The sequence below is a fragment of the Staurois parvus genome, unplaced genomic scaffold (assembly GCF_062004578.1).
Source record: "Staurois parvus isolate SC_StPar_1 unplaced genomic scaffold, SC_StPar_1.0 ptg000140l, whole genome shotgun sequence".
Lineage (NCBI taxonomy): Eukaryota > Metazoa > Chordata > Amphibia > Anura > Ranidae > Staurois > Staurois parvus.
Window position 1 is genome coordinate 1849912 of NW_028317936.1, and position 20424 is coordinate 1870335.

The 20424-nt window shown below is 45.9% G+C and overlaps 1 long non-coding RNA gene across 1 annotated transcript in view; it reads right to left on the reverse strand.

Annotated features, from left to right (window-relative positions):
* Positions 1-20424, reverse strand: part of LOC149465217 (uncharacterized) — a 242689-nt gene that overhangs the window by 149462 nt on the left and 72803 nt on the right. Inside the window, exon 5 of the long non-coding RNA XR_016312236.1 lies at positions 12935-13047. This is a non-coding gene — a long non-coding RNA (uncharacterized LOC149465217). The remainder of the gene's footprint in view (positions 1-12934; positions 13048-20424) is intronic.

Sequence of the window (20424 nt, forward strand, 5' to 3'; positions counted from 1 at the left end):
CAACGGGGCTGGTACATAGATCTGTCATCGGCCGTGTCCGAGGTAAACGGCCGGTGACAGATCGCGCCACTGCGCGGCTCTGCAGGCGCGCAAACTGCGTATACCCGGGAGGACGCCATATGGCATCCACCCGGAACGCTGAGGGATTTTGCCGGCCGCCAAACAGCCATTGGCCGGGGGGCAAAAGGTTAAGGAAGCAGGTTAAGCCGGGTATAGGGATATCCTCCCTCTGGATGGGTGGTGCGTCAGGCACTTCTGGGTGATTTATGGATCCAGTAACCAGAGGTCCCCTTTAAGGGATGAGTGGGGGCATCAAATCCCCCCACTAATCCCTTCTCCTTGCATAACCCCCCCATCCCTGCTTTTAGCACAAATCCCCCCTCCTAGAACAAACCCCTCCAATGCCCCCTTCGAGCACAGATCCCCCTGCTAATCCCTCCCTCCTAGCACAAACCCCACCCCATCCCCCTTTCTACCACAAATTCCCCCCCCTCCTAGCACATATACCCTCACTAATACCTTCTACTAGCACCCCCCCCCCAATCCTCGCTTTTAGAACAAATCCCCCCTTCAAGCACATATCCCCCCACTCATCTCTTCTCCACTTCGGGCTGGACACCGGGCTGAGGCACTTCGGGCTGGACACCGGGCTGAGGCACTTCGGGCTGGACACCGGGCTGAGGCACTTCGGGCTGGACACCGGGCTGAGGCACTTCGGGCTGGACACCGGGCTGAGGCACTTCGGGCTGGACACCGGGCTGAGGCACTTCGGGCTGGACACCGGGCTGAGGCACTTCGGGCTGGACACCGGGCTGAGGCACTTCGGGCTGGACACCGGGCTGAGGCACTTCGGGCTGGACACCGGGCTGAGGCACTTCGGGCTGGACACCGGGCTGAGGCACTTCGGGCTGGACACCGGGCTGAGGCACTTCGGGCTGGACACCGGGCTGAGGCACTTCGGGCTGGACACCGGGCTGAGGCACTTCGGGCTGGACACCGGACTGAGGCACTTCGGGCTGGACACCGGACTGAGGCACTTCGGGCTGGACACCGGACTGAGGCACTTCGGGCTGGACACCGGACTGAGGCACATCGGGCTGGACACCGGACTGAGGCACATCGGGCTGGACACCGGACTGAGGCACATCGGGCTGGACACCGGACTGAGGCACATCGGGCTGGACACCGGACTGAGGCACATCGGGCTGGACACCGGACTGAGGCACTTCGGGCTGGACACCGGACTGAGGCACTTCGGGCTGGACACCGGACTGAGGCACTTCGGGCTGGACACCGGACTGAGGCACTTCGGGCTGGACACCGGACTGAGGCACTTCGGGCTGGACACCGGACTGAGGCACTTCGGGCTGGACACCGGACTGAGGCACTTCGGGCTGGACACCGGACTGAGGCACTTCGGGCTGGACACCGGACTGAGGCACTTCGGGCTGGACACCGGACTGAGGCACTTCGGGCTGGACACCGGACTGAGGCACTTCGGGCTGGACACCGGACTGAGGCACTTCGGGCTGGACACCGGACTGAGGCACTTCGGGCTGGACACCGGACTGAGGCACTTCGGGCTGGACACCGGACTGAGGCACTTCGGGCTGGAAACCGGACTGAGGCACTTCGGGCTGGACACCGGACTGAGGCACTTCGGACTGGACACCGGACGGGGATTTGGAAAGGGAGAGGATCTGTGCTGGGAAGGGTACTTTGGAAGGGGTTTTGCTAGGAGTAGGAATTTAGGGGAATTTATCATACAAAGAGGATTGGAGAATGGGGATTTGGATAAGGGGGGGAATTATGCTAGAAGGGGGGATTTTTGCTAGAAGAGGGGATTGGGGGATTTGTGCTAAAAAAGGGGGATTGCGGGGGTTGTGCTAGGAGAGGAGATTAGTGGGGGGATTGTGCTAAAAGGGGGGATTGGGGGGGTTTGCTAAAAGGGGGGATGCTAATTATAAAGCAAGGAATTTTTTTCCCTTTTGGGGCTGCTTCAGAAGGGTTTTTCGCCTTCCTCTGTATAACATTGTGGATTGTATATCCAGGGAGTAATCCGATCGCCTTAAGGGGTCAGGAAGGAATTTTTCCCCACTGGGGCCAAGCTTTAGAAGGTTTTTCTTTTTTTTTTTTTTACCTTCCTTTGGTTATATGTGGGTCGGCAATGACATCACTCGATACTTTAAATTTTTAGTGTTTCTATCAAAGTTAGTGCCCATCTAGGCATTTACAAAAAAGAAAAAAAAAAATCACTCTTGTGTGTTTTTGACCTATACGGCTGTAAACCTATTTTTTAATCTTTTTATTATATCTGTCCGTAATGGGACTCAAATGGTTTTTAACTTGACTTACATTTACAGCAATTATGGAAAAAAAGCAAAGTTGCACTTACCCCTATAGTTGTCTTCATAATTATTAGAAGACAACACCCCTTCCTAACACAAACCCCCCAATCCCCCCTTCGAGCGCAGATCCCCCTGCTAATCCCTCCCTCCTAGCACAACCCCCCCAATCTCCCTTTCTACCACAAATTTCTCCTCCTAGCACAAATCTCCCCACTAATCCGTTCTCCTTGTATAACCCCCCCATCCCCGCTTTTAGCACAAACCCCCCCAATCCCCTCTTCGGGCACAGATCCCCCTGCTAATTCCTCCCTCCTAGCACAAACCCCACCCCCATCCCTCTTTCTACCACAATTTCCCCCCTCCTTGCACAAATACCCCCACTAATCCCTTCTGCTAGCACAACCCCCCCAATCCCTGCTTTTAGCACAAATCCCCCTCTAATCCCCCCTCTTAGCACAAACCCCCCCAATCCCCCCTTCGAGCGTAGATCCCACTGCTAATCCCTCTCTCCTAGCATAAACCCCCCCCCCCCAATCCCCCTTTCTACCACAAATGTATATGGTCAAGGCACAGTTTTGAGGTTAAATCCCTGTCCATCAAAGACCCATGTTTAATCTGAACATGACCTGTCCTTAAATGTTTAAAGACTGAAGCTCAAGCTACATATGGTCCCTCCAAGTACCCCTTCAATTACCCCTTAATTTAGTCCTTCTATTAGTACTTAAATCAATCCACGTGCCCCAGCGGAGTCCAAGTAATGCCAGACTAAGCTGCATAGAGGACCTTGACTTTTGTCTAAGTGGAAACTAAGCCCTGCCTGTTATGGTGCTAAAACCCACCCCTTGATAATGAGCCGTCCTGTGCCAGAACTTTAGTGGCAGTGGAGGCTCTAGTACTGGATAGTTGAATGACAGGGGGTGGGTTTAATGGTAAACCTAAGTTGTGATCTGGCCAGAGAGGGATAACTTTGATGCAGTTGGCCAACTTAACATGTGTTGCAATGTATGTGAACTAAAAATCCCTGTTTTTATGCATAGTTTGCTAGAAAGGGGAATAGTAGCAGTTTTGGGGAGGTATTTAGAATTTTTGGTGCTAACGTGGCACACCCCTTTAGCAACAACCAACCAGGTTATAGATATGTATAAGCTATTGGGATTTGAGCACAGGTGTATCTTATTCCTATTGCATAGTGAAGGTCATTGACCAGACTCGAACCTGTGGCTCTTTTACAACTTGTGCCCATTTCCCCGTAGTGCCACTATATCCATTGAAGAATGCTATAAGCAAGTACCGTAAGTATTTTGTAGAGTAGGGACTGGCCAGAGAGGGAATACTTTGACGCAGTTGGCCGGCTTAAACATGTATTGCAATGTATGTGATCTAAAAAGTGGAAACTAACCCCTGCCCATTATGGTGATAAAACCCACCCCTTAATGAGCCGTCCTGTGCCAGAACTTTAGTGGCAGTGGAGGCTCTAGTAGTGGATAGTTGAATGATGGGGTGGTTTTAATGGTAAACCTAAGTTCAAATTGAGATAAGAACTGGTCAGAGAGTGATAACTTTGATGCAGTTGGCCAACTTAAACATGTGTTGCAATGTATGTGAACTAAAAATCCCTGTTTTTATGCATCGTTTGCTAGAAAGGGGAATAGTAGCAGTTTTAGGGAGGTATTTAGAATTTTTGGTGCTAACGTGGCACACCTCTTTAGCACCAACCAACCAGGTTATAGATATTTATAAACTATTGGGATTTGAGCACAGGTATATCTTATTCCTATTGCATAGTGCAGGTCATTGACCAGACTCGAACCTGTAGCTCTTTTACAACTTGTGCCCATTTCCCCGTAGTGCCACTATATCCATTGAAGAATGCTATAAGCAAGTACCGTAAGTATTTTGATTTTGTAGGGACTGGCCAGAGAGGGATTACTTTGACGCAGTTGGCCAGCTTAAACATGTATTGCAATGTATGTGATCTAAAAATCTGTTTTTATGCAAAGTTTGCTAGAGTGTATAGCAATGTGGAGAGGGTTCATTCAAAAATGTTTTTGTATTTTAACTGCAGTCTGTAAAAACTGAGATGGGAAGGCAGCGTGCATATTTTTCAAGAATATTGATTATCTTCAAAGCCCTGCTGTAAGGAGCGCAATATCCTATTTTATTGCTACCAATGGAGTCACTGCAAGTTATAACGATGTGAATTATAGATCCAAAAAGTAATCTGATGGCCTTACGGGTCAAAAGGATTTTATTTCCTATTGGGTCTATACTTTAGGTGTTTTCGCCTTCCTCTGGTTGACAAGACGGACTGTAGATCCAAGGGGTGGTCAAGTTGCCTTAGGGGGCCAGGAAGGAATTTTCTGGAGCTATGCTCCAGAAGGGTCTTTTGCCTTCCATTGGATAGGTGTGGGTCAATATTGACTTGACATCGTGTATGTAATTGTTAGTATTACTAATAAAGCTAGTGCCTGTCTAGGCGTTTACTTGTGTATTTTTTTAATTTTACTTAATTTTAGATTAGGTACCTGTTCCTTTAGCTGTGATCACCCACACAGAAAATTGCGCTGGATGTGTGCGGGTGCCATTAATCCTAATGGCATGCTGCACACACTGGAAATCGCTCCAGCACTGGGAACTGCACTGCACTTGCAGTTCCCATGCGGACTGCGGTTCCAAAAATGGAGCTGGAACCTTTTCCCTGCATTTTAGGAGGCACTGCAGCCCATTCAAATGAATAGACTGTTGTGCCTGTACCAAACGTGGTTCGCAGAGCCACATTAGTGTGAACCTAGCCTTACGGTAACAGTTTGGGGGAAAACTAATGTCATCTGTGTGATCTGAGGCTAGTTGCATTTTTTTTAAATACTAATTGTATATGGTCCAGATAAAGCCATGTCTCTATTCATGAAGAATCTAATTTTGTCCGCCTGCACAGACAAATTTTAGTTAAGGGAATTGGAAACCTTCCCTGAGCTCTGGCTCATACTCCAAGGACAAAAGGCCTTTGTAGGGGACTACATGACTACTATGCAACAGAGATGTCTGAGTTACCCAATACAGTGGTTCAGTGGGGGTCCATCAGATGCCGACTACCCAACCGGCCCAAGCACAGCCCAGTCATGGGTTTTCCCGATGCATAGTGCAGACCCAGCACCACTATCGGCAAGCGGACACTCCTTCTCCTGACCACCACCAGTCCCCTGCTCGAGCCACTGTCCCTACTTCTTGTTTTCCAGGCCACTGGAATGATGAACTTGTATCTAGCCCCCCCTGGCAGCAGTTGATAAGGGATTTGTGTAGACAACTTTTAGCTAGGGGGATTGGAAACTTTCCCTGAGCTCTGGCTCACACTCCAAGGCATAAAGGAGGAGGGGAATGGTTTCGGGTGTGCCGGCAAAACGAGCTTCCTTCTCTCCTAAATCTGCTGACAATCAAATCATTGGGCGGCTTGGTTCCCAACGGAATGCAAAATTGATTTATTCATGATCTAATATTATTTTAATTGATTTCCAATTAAGGATTTTTTAATTTTATTTAACAATTATGTATTATTTTATTAACGTTTAAATAAATATTTTTTAAACAATCAATTAATTATGTATTATTATTTAAGTAATTATCAATTAAATCTGTATTTTTTTTATATAAACAATTAATGATGTAATATTTAAAAAAAAAACATATTGGTCAATTAATAAAATAAGAATTAATTGTGTATTATCAGTTTATTAACAATGAATTATTATTTATTAACATTTATTTATTTTTAATTAACAATTACACACACAGGAATGACTGGAAAAAACCCCAGAACTAGCAAGTTTCTAGAGGAGTTTTTTAGCTGTAAAAATGTGGCAAAACATGGTAAATTGCCACAAACTGGTGTTTTTGGACTTTTTTGACCAAAAAAAAGGGTTTTTTTTGGTGAAAAAAAACAAAACGCTAAAACGTGAAAAACTTCCATTTATAACGTGACTACACAGCTAACGTTACCGGCATTATTAATACGCCCCGTGTGCATGGAGCCTAAAGCTCCGCCTGGTTTCAGCCTGCAGGGGAAAAAGTGAAAGTTGTCTTTACATCCAGAGGTTTGAATTTAACTGTTTAATGGCTGGAGATCATACTTATAATTAGAAGGGAGCAGTGTGCTGCTTGAGCTGATAGATGTCTGTACATGCAGTATATACTATATGTATATAAATATATGGGTGTATATATATATTTATAATACAGGATTTCTATAGCGCCAACAGTTTGCTCAGCACTTTACAATATTAAGGGAGACAATACAGCAAAGGTACAGTTCAATACAAGTGGGTTAGGAGGGCCCTAACCTGCTTACAATCTATATACACACTCACATATATATATTTATTTCAGGTACTTATATAACGCCGTCAACTTACAAAGCGCTTTTAGATATATATTGTACATTCACATCAGTCTCCGCCCCCAAAGAATGTACAATCTAAGGTCCCTAACTCACATTCATACATACACATACTAGGGACAATTTAGAAAGGAGCCAATTAACCTACCAGCATGTCTTTGGAGTGTGTGTGGGGGGGACGGCAGCAAAAATACAGCATAACTGCACATTTTGTCCCCCAACTACAAGTCTAAACAAAGCTTTATCTTGCAAACCTAAGACTAACCCCCCCCCCCCCCCCCATTAGATAGCAGCCTGGGGGTGTGTATATATTTATACATATATACACACATTGGGGGAGATTTACTAACACCGGTGCACACAAAATCTGGTGCAGCCGTACATGGTGACCAATCAGCTTCCGTGTTTTAGCCCGGGTTCACACTGAATCCAACTCTGAAATCATGCGACTTCACTTGAATTCTCACAATTTCAGAGCCACACGTCAGTGCGATTTCAGGGGAGTCTTGGCTGACATCTGTGGGACTTATACAGCCAGGACCCCCAATATTATATACAGCCAGGACCCCAAATATTATATACAGCCAGGACCCCCAATATTATATACAGCCAGGACCCCCAATATTATATACAGCCAGGACAACCAATATTATATACAGCCAGGACCCCCAATATTATATACAGCCAGGACCCCCAATACTATATACAGCCAGGACCCCCCAATACTATATACAGCCAGGACCCCAAATATATACAGCCAGGACCCCCAATACTATATACAACCAGGACCCCAAATATTATATACAGCCAGGACCCCCAATACTATATACAGCCAGGACACCCAATATTATATACAGTGAGGACCCCCAATATTATATACAATGAGGACCCCAATACTATATGCAGCCAGGACCCCCAATATTATATACAATGAGGACCCAAATACTATATGCAGCCAGGACCCCCAATATTATATACAATGAGAACCCCCAATACTAGATACAGCCAGGACCCTCCAATACTATATACAGCCAGGACCCCAAATATTATATACAGCCAGGACCCCCAATACTATATACAGCCAGGACCCCAAATATATACAGCCAGGACCCCCAATACTATATACAGCCAGGACCAGAAATATTATATACAGCGAGGACCCCCAATACTATATACAGCCAGGACACCCAATATTATATACAGCCAGGACCCCCAATACTATATACAGCCAGGACCCCCCAATACTATATACAGCCAGGACCCCAAATATTATATACAGCCAGGACACCCAAAACTATATACAGCCAGGATCCCCAAAACTATATACAGCCAGGACCCCCAATATTATATACAATGAGGACCCCCAATATTATATACAATGAGGACCCCAATACTATATGCAGCCAGGACCCCCAATATTATATACAATGAGGACCCCCAATACTATATACAGCCAGGACCCCCAATACTATATACAGCCAGGACCCTCCAATACTATATACAGCCAGGACCCCCAATACTACATACAGCCAGGACCCCAATACTATATACAGCCAGGACACCCAATACTATATACAGCCAGGACCCCCAATATTATATACAGCGAGGACCCCCCAATACTATATACAGCCAGGACCCCCCAATGCTATATACAGCCAGGACCCCCCAATGCTATATACAGCCAGGACCCCCAATACTATATACAGCCAGGACCCCAAATATATACAGCCAGGACCCCCAATACTATATACAGCCAGGACCCTAAATTTTATATACAGCCAGGACCCCCAATACTATATACAGCCAGGACCCCAAAACTATATACAGACAGGATCCCCAATATTATATACAATGAGGACCCCCAATACTATATGCAGCCAGGACCACCAATATTATATATAATGACGACCCCCAATACTATAAATAGCCAGGACCCCCAATACTATATACAGTGAGGACCCCCAATATTATATACAGCCAACACCCTCCAATATTAGGTACAGCCAGGACCCCACAATTTTATATACAAACAGGACCCCCCAATATTAGGTACAACCAGGACCCCCCAATATTACATACCCCACCTTCACTCTGTCTCTCATGTAAATAGCAAGCCGTTTCCTTCCTGTCTCCATGCCCACGGTTCTATCAGGAAGTTGCTCGGCGGTCATCTTGGTTAGGGGCAACGTCCCTAAAACTACTACTAATAACCCGGAGTTTCCGGCAGGGGAATGGTTCCGGGTGTGTCGGTAAAACGAGCTTCCTTCTCCTAAATCTGCTGACAATCAAATCATCGCACGGCTTGGTTCCCAATGGAATGCACAATTGACTTATTCATGATCTAATGTTATTTTATTGATTTACAATTAATTATGTCTTTTTTTTTAATTTTTATTTAACAATTATGTATTATTAACATTTAAAAATATATTTTTAAACACTCAATTAATTATGTATTATTATTTCATTAATTATCAATTCTGTATTTTTTAAAATATAAACAATGAATGATATAATATTTTATTAATTGACAAATGTCTTTTTTAAAAAATAAGAATTGTTTATTATCAGTTTATTAACAATTAATTATTATTTATTAACATTGATTTCTTTTTAATTAACAACTATTTATATACACCCCCCCCCCCAATGGGCATGGTTGTCGCTATAGCAACCTGGAAGCCTGGTCATGTGACTGATGACATCACAGTGCCCATCAGCTCTGAACTGCCAGATCACATTGGGAGGGAGAGGAGTGTGCATCTAGTTTGTTGTTTGGGAGCCACAATGAGACTTTACCTGTTTTTCGCGTACATTTTTTTGGCCGTATTCATCGGATCGGCCAGTAAGGACGACGCATGGGTAGACGGTAAGATTATCATATACTTCTATTAGCAGGGATCAGATATATTCCATTACATGGGTGCAACAATGGGCCACACTGACAGTTCACAACACTAAAGCTCCGCCTGCTTTCAGCCTGGGGGGGGGGGGGAGGGGGTGACAGTTGTCTTTACATCCAGAGGTTTGAATTTAAACTGCTTAATGGCTGGAGATCATACTTATAATTAGGGAGCAGTGTGCTGCTTGAGCTGATAGATGTCTGTACATGCAGTATATACTATATGTATATATATATATGTGTGTATGTGTGTATGTATGTGTGTATATGTATATATATATATATATGAGTGTGTGTGCTGTTTCAGCTGATATAAATCTGTCTGTGCGTGTATATAAATATATGTGAGTATGTATGTGTATGTAGTATATACTATGTTTATAAATATATATATATACACACACACAGACTTCTATCAGCTCAAACAGCTATATATATAATATAAAGTCTGTATGTGTATATATATATATATTTAATACACACAGGCACACATCAATTAATAAAATATCATTATTTGTTTATAAAAAATAATACAGAATTAATTGATAATTAATGAAATAATAATATATAATTAACTGAGAATTTAAAAAAAAGACATAATTAATTGTTAAATCAATAAAATAATATTAGTTTGTCAAATCAATTGTGCATTCCATTGGGAACCAAGCCGCACGATGATTTGATTGTCAGCAGATTTAGGAGAAGCTCGTTTTGCCGGCACACCCGGAACCATTCACCTTCCGTAATCCTGGGGTTATTAGTAGTAGTTTTGGGCATGGTGCCCCTAACCAAGATGGCCACCGAGCAACTTCTTGATAGAATTGGGAGCCTAAGATTGGCCGGTGACATGGAGACAGGAAGGAAACTGCTTTCTGTATACATAGAGTATGGGAGAGGGTGAGGGTGGGGCGGTGTAAAATTGTGGGGGTTCTGGCTGTACCTAATATTGGGGGGTCCTGTATGTCTGTAATAGGGATTCCTAGCTGTATATAGTATTGGGGGGTCTTAGCTGTATTTACTATTGGGGAGCCCTGGTTTTATATAATATTGGGGGTCCTGGCTGTATATAGTATTGGGGGGTCCTGACTGTATATAGTATTGGGGAGCCCTGGTTTTATATAATATTGGGGGTCCTGGCTGTATATAGTATTGGGGGTCCTGACTGTATATAGTATTGGGGAGCCCTGGTTTTATATAATATTGGGGGTCCTTGCTGTATATAGTATTGGGGGTCCTGGCTGTATATAGTATTGGAGGTCCTGGCTGTATATAGTATTTAAGGGTGTGGGCTGTATATTGTACTGGGGGTCCTGGCTGTATATAGTATTGGGGGTCCTGGCTTTATATTGTACTGGGGATCCTGGCTGTATATAGTATTGGGGGGTCCTTGCTGTATATAGTATTGGGGGTCCTGGCTGTATATAATATTGGGGGGTCCTGGCTGTATATAGTATTGGGGGGTCCTGGTTGCATATAGTATTGGGGAGTCCTGGCTGTATATAATATTTGGGGTCTTTGCTGTATATAGTATTTGGGTATCTTAGCTGTATATACCTCCCTGTTACAGGAAGTGAACAAATAATTGATCTGCTGGCAGGATCAACAGACAAAAAAACTATGATATGGGGGGGGGGGTCAGAAAAACAAAGACTGCAGTGTGAATGTTAGGGTCGGGTTGTATTTTGTACAGTATAAAGAAGAATTTCAAATTCAAACAAAGCCTTAACTTGCAAACCTAAGACTAGGTAGAAGCCTGGGGGTGTCTTGGCTGACATTTGTGCGACTTCATGTACAGATGCCTATGCAAGTCGCTCCTGAAATCGCAAAAAAAAGGTGCAGGAACCTTTTTTTTAAAATCGGTGCAGCACTGCAAAGTCGGACAACGGTTCCACGGCCGACAATACGGTGTGACTGTCAAATCGCATGACAAGTCGCTCCAGATGAACCGGGACTTATTGTCAGAGCTTAATTGAACAAGCTGTGGTTAGAAGGTGGGGTGTCATGCAGTGGGGGAGGGGGTGTTAGAGGGGATAAAGTCTTAATTTTAGTGTTAAGTTCTTCTTTAAAATGTAAAAAATACATCCCGACCATAACATTCACACTGCAGTCTTTGTTTTTCTGACCCCCCCCCCCCCATATCATAGTTTTATTATCTGTTGATCCTGCCAGCAGATCAAATATTTTTTCACTTCCTGTAACAGTAGCCCCCCCTCCATGACATGTTTTTCTTGCCATGCATGTTACTGTGTGATACAATGGATTTTAAAAAAAATGAGGGGTGCTGTTTAAATTCTTCCATTCAGTTATATTGCTTTGGGTTTCCAGAGCGCAGACAGCTGCTCCCCCCCCCCCTTTTTTCCTTTCTTTTCCCCATATATGTCCAGTGGCACTGTCTATTAGAAGTAATTTTTTGATTATATATATATATATATATATACACACACATACACTTTTTTGCGGGGGGCCGGGTTAAAAATGTTAAAATGTAGATAATAAGTTCCATGTGTTGTAACCATTTACTTATTCCTTTATGTTTACAGACTTTTATGGCGATTTATTACAACGAGAGGAGGCGGATAATGCTCCGTCTGACACGTCGAATAAGGCGCAGTCAGGCGGGAAGAATAACGCTCAGTCGGGCGCTACAAATAATGGCCAATCCGGCCAGACGACCATTAAACAACCAGAATCCACGACAAAGCCAGCTGGTAAGTAAATTGTTGTCACCTTCAAGAAAACTGAAGGAAGGCTCATGGCTCAAGACTTTCTGAAGGCTCCAACGTGCAGTGAGATCCTTCCAAAGCAAACAGTCAGATGTCAATATTACTCCGCCTTCTTTGGATGGCTGATGCTGATTGGTTCCTTTTTGGCTTTCTATTCAAATTTAGAAGTATATCATATGCTTGACCTATAAATAATCTTTTTTTTTTTTTCTCTTCCTTTAGAAATGTCAACCAAATACATGATGGCGTTGGTCATCTTGGGGACCCTCAGCGGCCTGTTGTTACTGCTGATACCCTGCTGCTGTTTTATAATCCGGACTTGGTACGTATCCATCATTAATTACAGAAATTACTAACCTAGAATCATAAGGGGGTCTGTTTTATAAAAGTTTTCATATGACTTGCACATATTTTTCCATTTGGACAATGGGTGACAGTTGGGTGACAGTTGGGTGTAAACAATTAAAAAATAGACCCCAAAGTGAAGGTAAATCCCCAAATCTATTTTTCGGCACTCTGTCTCACACTATACAGTATCGATTTTTTGGGAATATTTTGCAAAGTGTCTTACCTGGAGACCCTGCCAGTAGATTCATTAGTCCTGCAATGGGTCAAGCTGTCCAGAAGTCTCAGTCTCAGCTACAAAATGGTCAGGGCAGCTCTCAATCAACCAACAGGGGGCACCTGAAAAATGTCAGTCAGGAAAATACCATGTTTTGGACACTAGACGGAGCTGACGATCATAGGAAATTGACATATTAAGCAAAACATGGTCAGAATTCATGATAACTGGGTGAATGCTTGTGACGTTCATTCACTGAATTTTTATAAATATATCTTGTAATTAGCAGCAGACTTTTTTCCTTCATTTTTCATTTGGCGACCCAGCCAATAATACACCTTCTGTGTTAGGGTGACTACGTGTACTCCTCCACTGTATCTATTGAGGACCAGCCTTGTCACCCTAAAACGGGACTACTAGACACTTCCCCTTCTGTTCATCTCCATAACACAGGGAAGGCATTCTGTAGTCCACAGGGAGATTCGGGAACAATGTAACTGATAAGAAGAGTTCAGTACTGGAAGCTATAAGCTCACAAGATTTCTGACAGGATCAGTACGTATATTTATGCATTCACTGAACAGATATAAAAAATAAAACCCCTCCAAGGGTGTTCTTAAGAGACCAAAATGGTGCAAATATAAGAAGAACATGGTTAGGGGTTACATGCACTTTAAGAAAAACATGATGTTCTCCATGTAATATAATGTTAGCACTTACCCAATGATGGAGTTTTTTCTAACAATTTATTTTTTCTTTTTTTTTTACAGTCATGCGCAGAACGCAACATTGGATCGGATTTTACTAACAGTGGTGACAAAAGGACAGCACCTTAATGTAGGTCCTGCCGAGCTGATGGAAGTTGTTGTCACCGACCCTTGTCCTCCAAGGGTACAGGCAAAAGGGTACCCCGCTGCTGCTCAGGAACAGTGGGACCCCGCTGCTGCTCAGGAACAGTGGGACCCTGCTGCTGCTCAGGAACAGTGGGACCCTGCTGCTGCTCAGGAACAGTGGGACCCTGCTGCTGCTCAGGAACAGTGGGACCCTGCTGCTGCTCAGGAACAGTGGGACCCTGCTGCTGCTCAGGCCAGTTCAGGTATAAAGAGTTTTTTCTCCAACTTGCTGCCTTCACTAATACCAGCAAGAAGGAGATCCAAGGAAAGCCCAGACCCGGAGAATCCAGAGGAAGAAGACCAGGAACCTGCTGCAAAGAGTAAAACTGGACAACGTGGATAATACAAGACAGGAGGAAAGAGAAGTGGAAGAGACAAGGAGGACCCATCAGGTTCCATCAAGACCCCACATGCAGATGAAGATCACCCACGTGATGACACAAGGCCTAAAGTCCCTGGGAAGCCTCCAGTCCCATCAGGATCTGCACAGCCTTCAGTCCCACCAGGTTCTAAAGTGCCACCAAGGCCTTCAGTCCCTCCGGGATCTAAAGTGCCACCAAGGCCTTCAGTCCCACCGGGATCCAAGATGCCCCCAAGGCCTCTAGCCCCGCCGGGATCCAAGATGCCCCCAAGGCCTCTAGCCCCGCCGGGATCCAAGATGCCCCCAAGGCCTCTAGCCCCGCCGGGATCCAAGATGCCCCCAAGGCCTCTAGCCCCGCCGGGATCCAAGATGCCCCCAAGGCCTCTAGCCCCGCCGGGATCCAAGATGCCCCCAAGGCCTCTAGCCCCTCCGGGATCCAAGATGCCCCCAAGGCCTCTAGCCCCACCGGGATCCAAGATGCCACAAAGGCCTTTAGTCCTACCTGGATCCAAGCTACCACAAAGGCCTCTAGTACTACCGGGATCTAAAATGCCAGCAAAGCTTTCAGTCCCACCAAGGCCCAATTTGCTGCTAAAGCCTCCAAAATCGGCTATGAAGATGCCTAAGCTGGCCAAGTTTAAACCCCCGAAGCCAAGCAAGCCTACAAAAATGAAGAAGATGAAGAGGAGAAAGTAAAAAGGGCTGTTGGGGTATTGTCACAGGCTGATGACCCTAGGCTCCTTTTTTTCCTCTATATGCCTTCGAATCGATGCTGTATACAGGCATGTATATACGCCTTGTACTAATGGAAACCTTAAAGTAGAGCTTAAGGTAAAAGATAAAAAATGGGCAGACAGACCTACCTACCTGTCTGCCCCTGTATAGTGAGCCGTGCAGGCGCAGCTCACTGTACAAATTTGGCAGCGCCGAATTTGACAGCGCTCCTACGCATGCGTGGGAGTGCCATCATCCTCACCCAGCCAATGACGAAGACAGCCGCCTGAAGGTGTCAGCGGTCAGCATATTGCTGAATCGGAGGTAAGTATAGTTCTGCTTTAAATGGTTATTGTGCGCACACAAAAAGTGGAGTGGGAAGGAACAAGAAAGTGGAAGGAAGGCGCACAATATCATATTTTATCAATACCATCGGAGTCTTTGCAAGATATAACAATGCGGATTGTAGATCCAGAAAGTAATTGGATTGCCTTGGTTGCACTCTCCAGTTTCTTCGAAGAGCCAAACCCTTCATTTTTTAAATTATTTTTTACAATTTGTACAGTTTTTAGAATTGTATTTATTTTTTGCATAATGTTATTGTTGGGGGGGGGTGCTTTAGTGAATTATCAGGGGTCTACACAGTCCCCTGATGTCTCACCTGTCTGACCCCTGATGTCTCAGGGTTGAAGAGGTTTAAGCAGGTGGTTCGGAGGTGATACAATTCCTCCTTACTATCTGTCTAGTGCTAAAAAAACCCTTCATTTTTTAAAATTATTTTTTCATAAGAGGCATGGCGAGTTTTTTGAAGTTGTATTGTTTTTGTCATAATTTTTCAGAAAATGAAAAAATGTAAAAAATTATTTTTACAATAATTTTTTACAATGTATTTTCTTAATACATACTGTCACCAGTGCAGTACAGCGTCATCATATAACTGGCATGGCGGTGATCAGGGACACTGACTGGTGACAGTATGGGGAAAAAAAATGTAATTTTTTTAAATATTTATAATTTTTTATTACATTTTTTTATTTTAAGATTTTTTTTCATATTTCACTTTGACCAATGTAGTACAATGTTACCATAGTAACATTGTACAACTTTGGGGAAGTGATCAGTATTTCTTTTTTTTACACAATTTGCTTATAGCAAAGAATTACTTTGCTATAAGCAAGCATTTACCTGAATGACATCGATTCATTCACGGCTTTTTTTTTTTTTGTGCTTAGCTGTGATTTGGCCACGGCTAATCACATGACACAGCTGGGCTGTGATTGGCCCAGCTTGTGCATGTGATCGCTGTGACCATTCACAGCTAGGTACACTAGTATACAATGGATGGCGTGAATGAAGCCATCCATTGTATACAACTGTCATGTGACCTGCTGTGATTGGTCACAGCAGGTCACGTGGTACCGGCAACGGGGCCGGTACATAGATCTGTCAGATAGATCTGTACATAGATCTGTGTGCCCGGGAGGACGCCATATGGCATCCACCCGGAACGCTGAGGGATTTTGCCGGCCGCCAAACAGCCATTGGCCAGGGGGCAAAAGGTTAAGGAAGCAGGTTAAGCCGGGTATAGGGATATCCTCCCTCTGGATGGGTGGTGCGTCAGGCACTTCTGGGTGATTTATGGATCCAGTAACCAGAGGTCCCCTTTAAGGGATGAGTGGGTGAATCAAATCCCCCCACTAATCCCTTCTCCTTGCATAATCCCCCCCCATCCCTGCTTTTAGCACAAATCCCCCCTCCTAGCACAAACCCCTCCAATGCCCCCTTCGAGCACAGATCCCCCTGCTAATCCCTCCCTCCTAGCACAAACCCCACCCCATCCCCCTTTCTACCACAAATTCCCCCCCCTCCTAGCACATATACCCCCACTAATCCCTTCTACTAGCACCCCCCCCAATCCTCGCTTTTAGAACAAATCCCCCCTTCAAGCATATATTCCCCTGCTAATCCCTCCCTCCTAGCACGAACCCCCCCCCAATCCCCCTTTCTACCACAACTCCCCCTGCTAATTTCCCCCTCCTAGCACATATCCCCCCACTCATCTCTTCTCCACTTCGGGCTGGACACCGGGCTGAGGCACTTCGGGCTGGACACCGGGCTGAGGCACTTCGGGCTGGACACCGGGCTGAGGCACTTCGGGCTGGACACCGGGCTGAGGCACTTCGGGCTGGACACCGGGCTGAGGCACTTCGGGCTGGACACCGGGCTGAGGCACTTCGGGCTGGACACCGGGCTGAGGCACTTCGGGCTGGACACCGGGCTGAGGCACTTCGGGCTGGACACCGGGCTGAGGCACTTCGGGCTGGACACCGGGCTGAGGCACTTCGGGCTGGACACCGGGCTGAGGCACTTCGGGCTGGACACCGGACTGAGGCACTTCGGGCTGGACACCGGACTGAGGCACTTCGGGCTGGACACCGGACTGAGGCACTTCGGGCTGGACACCGGACTGAGGCACTTCGGGCTGGACACCGGACTGAGGCACTTCGGGCTGGACACCGGGCTGAGGCACTTCGGGCTGGACACCGGGCTGAGGCACTTCGGGCTGGACACCGGGCTGAGGCACTTCGGGCTGGACACCGGGCTGAGGCACTTCGGGCTGGACACCGGGCTGAGGCACTTCGGGCTGGACACCGGGCTGAGGCACTTCGGGCTGGACACCGGGCTGAGGCACTTCGGGCTGGACACCGGGCTGAGGCACTTCGGGCTGGACACCGGGCTGAGGCACTTCGGGCTGGACACCGGGCTGAGGCACTTCGGGCTGGACACCGGGCTGAGGCACTTCGGGCTGGACACCGGACTGAGGCACTTCGGGCTGGACACCGGACTGAGGCACTTCGGGCTGGACACCGGACTGAGGCACTTCGGGCTGGACACCGGACTGAGGCACTTCGGGCTGGACACCGGACTGAGGCACTTCGGGCTGGACACCGGACTGAGGCACTTCGGGATGGACACCGGTCTGAGGCACTTCGGGATGGACACCGGTCTGAGGCACTTCGAGCTGGACACCGGACTGAGGCACTTCGGGCTGGACACCGGACGGAGGCACTTCGGGCTGGACACCGGATCACCAGGCGGAGCAGGGATTAGTGGGGGATTTGTGCTAGGAGGGGGAGGGGGATTTGGAAAGGGAGAGGATCTGTGCTGGGAAGGGTACTTTGGAAGGGGTTTTGCTAGGAGTCTGAATTTAGGGGAATTTGTCATACGAAGAGGATTGGAGAATGGGCATTTGGATAAGGGGGGGGATTTATGCTAGAAGGGGGGATTTTTGCTAGAAGAGGGGATTGGGGGGATTTGTGCTAAAAAAGGGGGATTGGGGGGGTTGTGCTAGGAGAGGGGATTAGTGGGGGGATTGTGCTAAAAGGGGGGATTGGGGGGGTTTGCTAAAAGGGGGGATGCTAATTATAAAGCAAGGAATTTGTTTCCCTTTTGGGGCTGCTTCAGAAGGGTTTTTCGCCTTCCTCTGTATAACATTGTGGATTGTATATCCAGGGAGTAATCCGATCGCCTTAAGGGGTCAGGAAGGAATTTTTCCCCACTGGGGCCAAGCTTTAGAAGGTTTTTCTTTTTTTTTTTTTTTTACCTTCATTTGGTTATATGTGGGTCGGCAATGACATCACTCGATACTTTAAATTTTTAGTGTTTCTATCAAAGTTAGTGCCCATCTGGGCATTTACAAAAAAAAAAAAAAAATCACTCTTGTGTGTTTTTGACCTATACGGCTGTAAACCTATTTTTTAATCTTTTTATTATATCTGTCCGTAATGGGACTCAAATGGTTTTTAACTTGACTTACATTTACAGCAATTTTGGAAAAAAAGCAAAGTTGCACTTACCCCTATAGTTGTCTTCATAATTATTAGAAGACAACAACCCCTCCTAACACAAACCCCCCCAATCCCCCCTTCGAGCGAAGATCCCCCTGCTAATCCCTCCCTCCTAGCACAACCCCCCCCCCCCAATCTCCCCTTCTACCACAAATTTCCCCCTCCTAGCACAAATCCCACCACTAATCCTTTCTCCTTGCATAACCCCCCATCCCCGCTTTTAGCACAAACCCCCCCCAATCCCCCCTTCGAGCACAGATCCCCCTGCTACTCCCTCCCTCCTAGCACAAACCCCACCCCCATCCCTCTTTCTACCACAATTTCCCCCCTCCTAGCACAAATACCCCCATTAATCCCTTCTGCTAGCACAACCCCCCCAATCCCTGCTTTTAGCACAAATCCCCCCAATCCCCCCTTCAAGCGTAGATCCCTCTGCTAATCCCTCCCTCCTAGCATAAACCCCCCCCCAATCCCCCTTTCTACCACAAATGTATATGGTCAAGGCACAGTTTTGAGGTTAAATCCCTGTTCATCAAAGACCCATGTTTAATCTGAACATGACCTGTCCTTAAATGTTTAAAGACTGAAGCTCAAGCTACATATGGTCCCTCCAAGTACCCCTTCAATTACCCCTTAATTTAGTCCTTATATTAGTGCTTAAATCAATCCACGTGCCCCAGCGGAGTCCAAGTAATGCCAGACTAAGCTGCATAGAGGACCTTGACTTCTGTCTAAGTGGAAACTAAGCCCTGCCTGTTATGGTGCTAAAACCCACCCCTTGATAATGAGCCGTCCTGTGCCAGAACTTTAGTGGCAGTGGAGGCTCTAGTATTGGATAGTTGAATGACAGGGGGTGGGTTTAATGGTAAACCTAAGTTGTGAACTGGCCAGAGAGTGATAACTTTGATGCAGTTGGCCAACTTAACATGTGTTGCAATGTATGTGAACTAAAAATCCCTGTTTTTATGCATAGTTTGCTAGAAAGGGGAATAGTAGCTGTTTTGGGGAGGTATTTAGAATTTTTGGTGCTAACGTGGCACACCCCTTTAGCACCAACCAACCAGGTTATAGATATGTTTAAGCTATTGGGATTTGAGCACAGGTATATCTTATTCCTATTGCATAGTGAAGGTCATTGACCAGACTCGAACCTGTAGCTCTTTTACAACTTGTGCCCATTTCCCCGTAGTGCCACTATATCCATTGAAGAATGCTATAAGCAAGTACCGTAAGTATTTTGTAGAGTAGGGACTGGCCAGAGAGGGAATACTTTGACGCAGTTGGCCGGCTTAAACATGTATTGCAATGTATGTGATCTAAAAAGTGGAAACTAACCCCTGCCCATTATGGTGATAAAACCCACCCCTTAATGAGCCGTCCTGTGCCAGAACTTTAGTGGCAGTGGAGGCTCTAGTAGTGGATAGTTGAATGATGGGGTGGTTTTAATGGTAAACCTAAGTTCAAACTGAGATAAGAACTGGTCAGAGAGTGATAACTTTGATGCAGTTGGCCAACTTAAACATGTGTTGCAATGTATGTGAACTAAAAATCCCTGTTTTTATGCATCGTTTGCTAGAAAGGGGAATAGTAGCAGTTTTAGGGAGGTATTTAAAATTTTTGGTGCTAACGTGGCACACCTCTTTAGCACCAACCAACCAGGTTATAGATATTTATAAACTATTG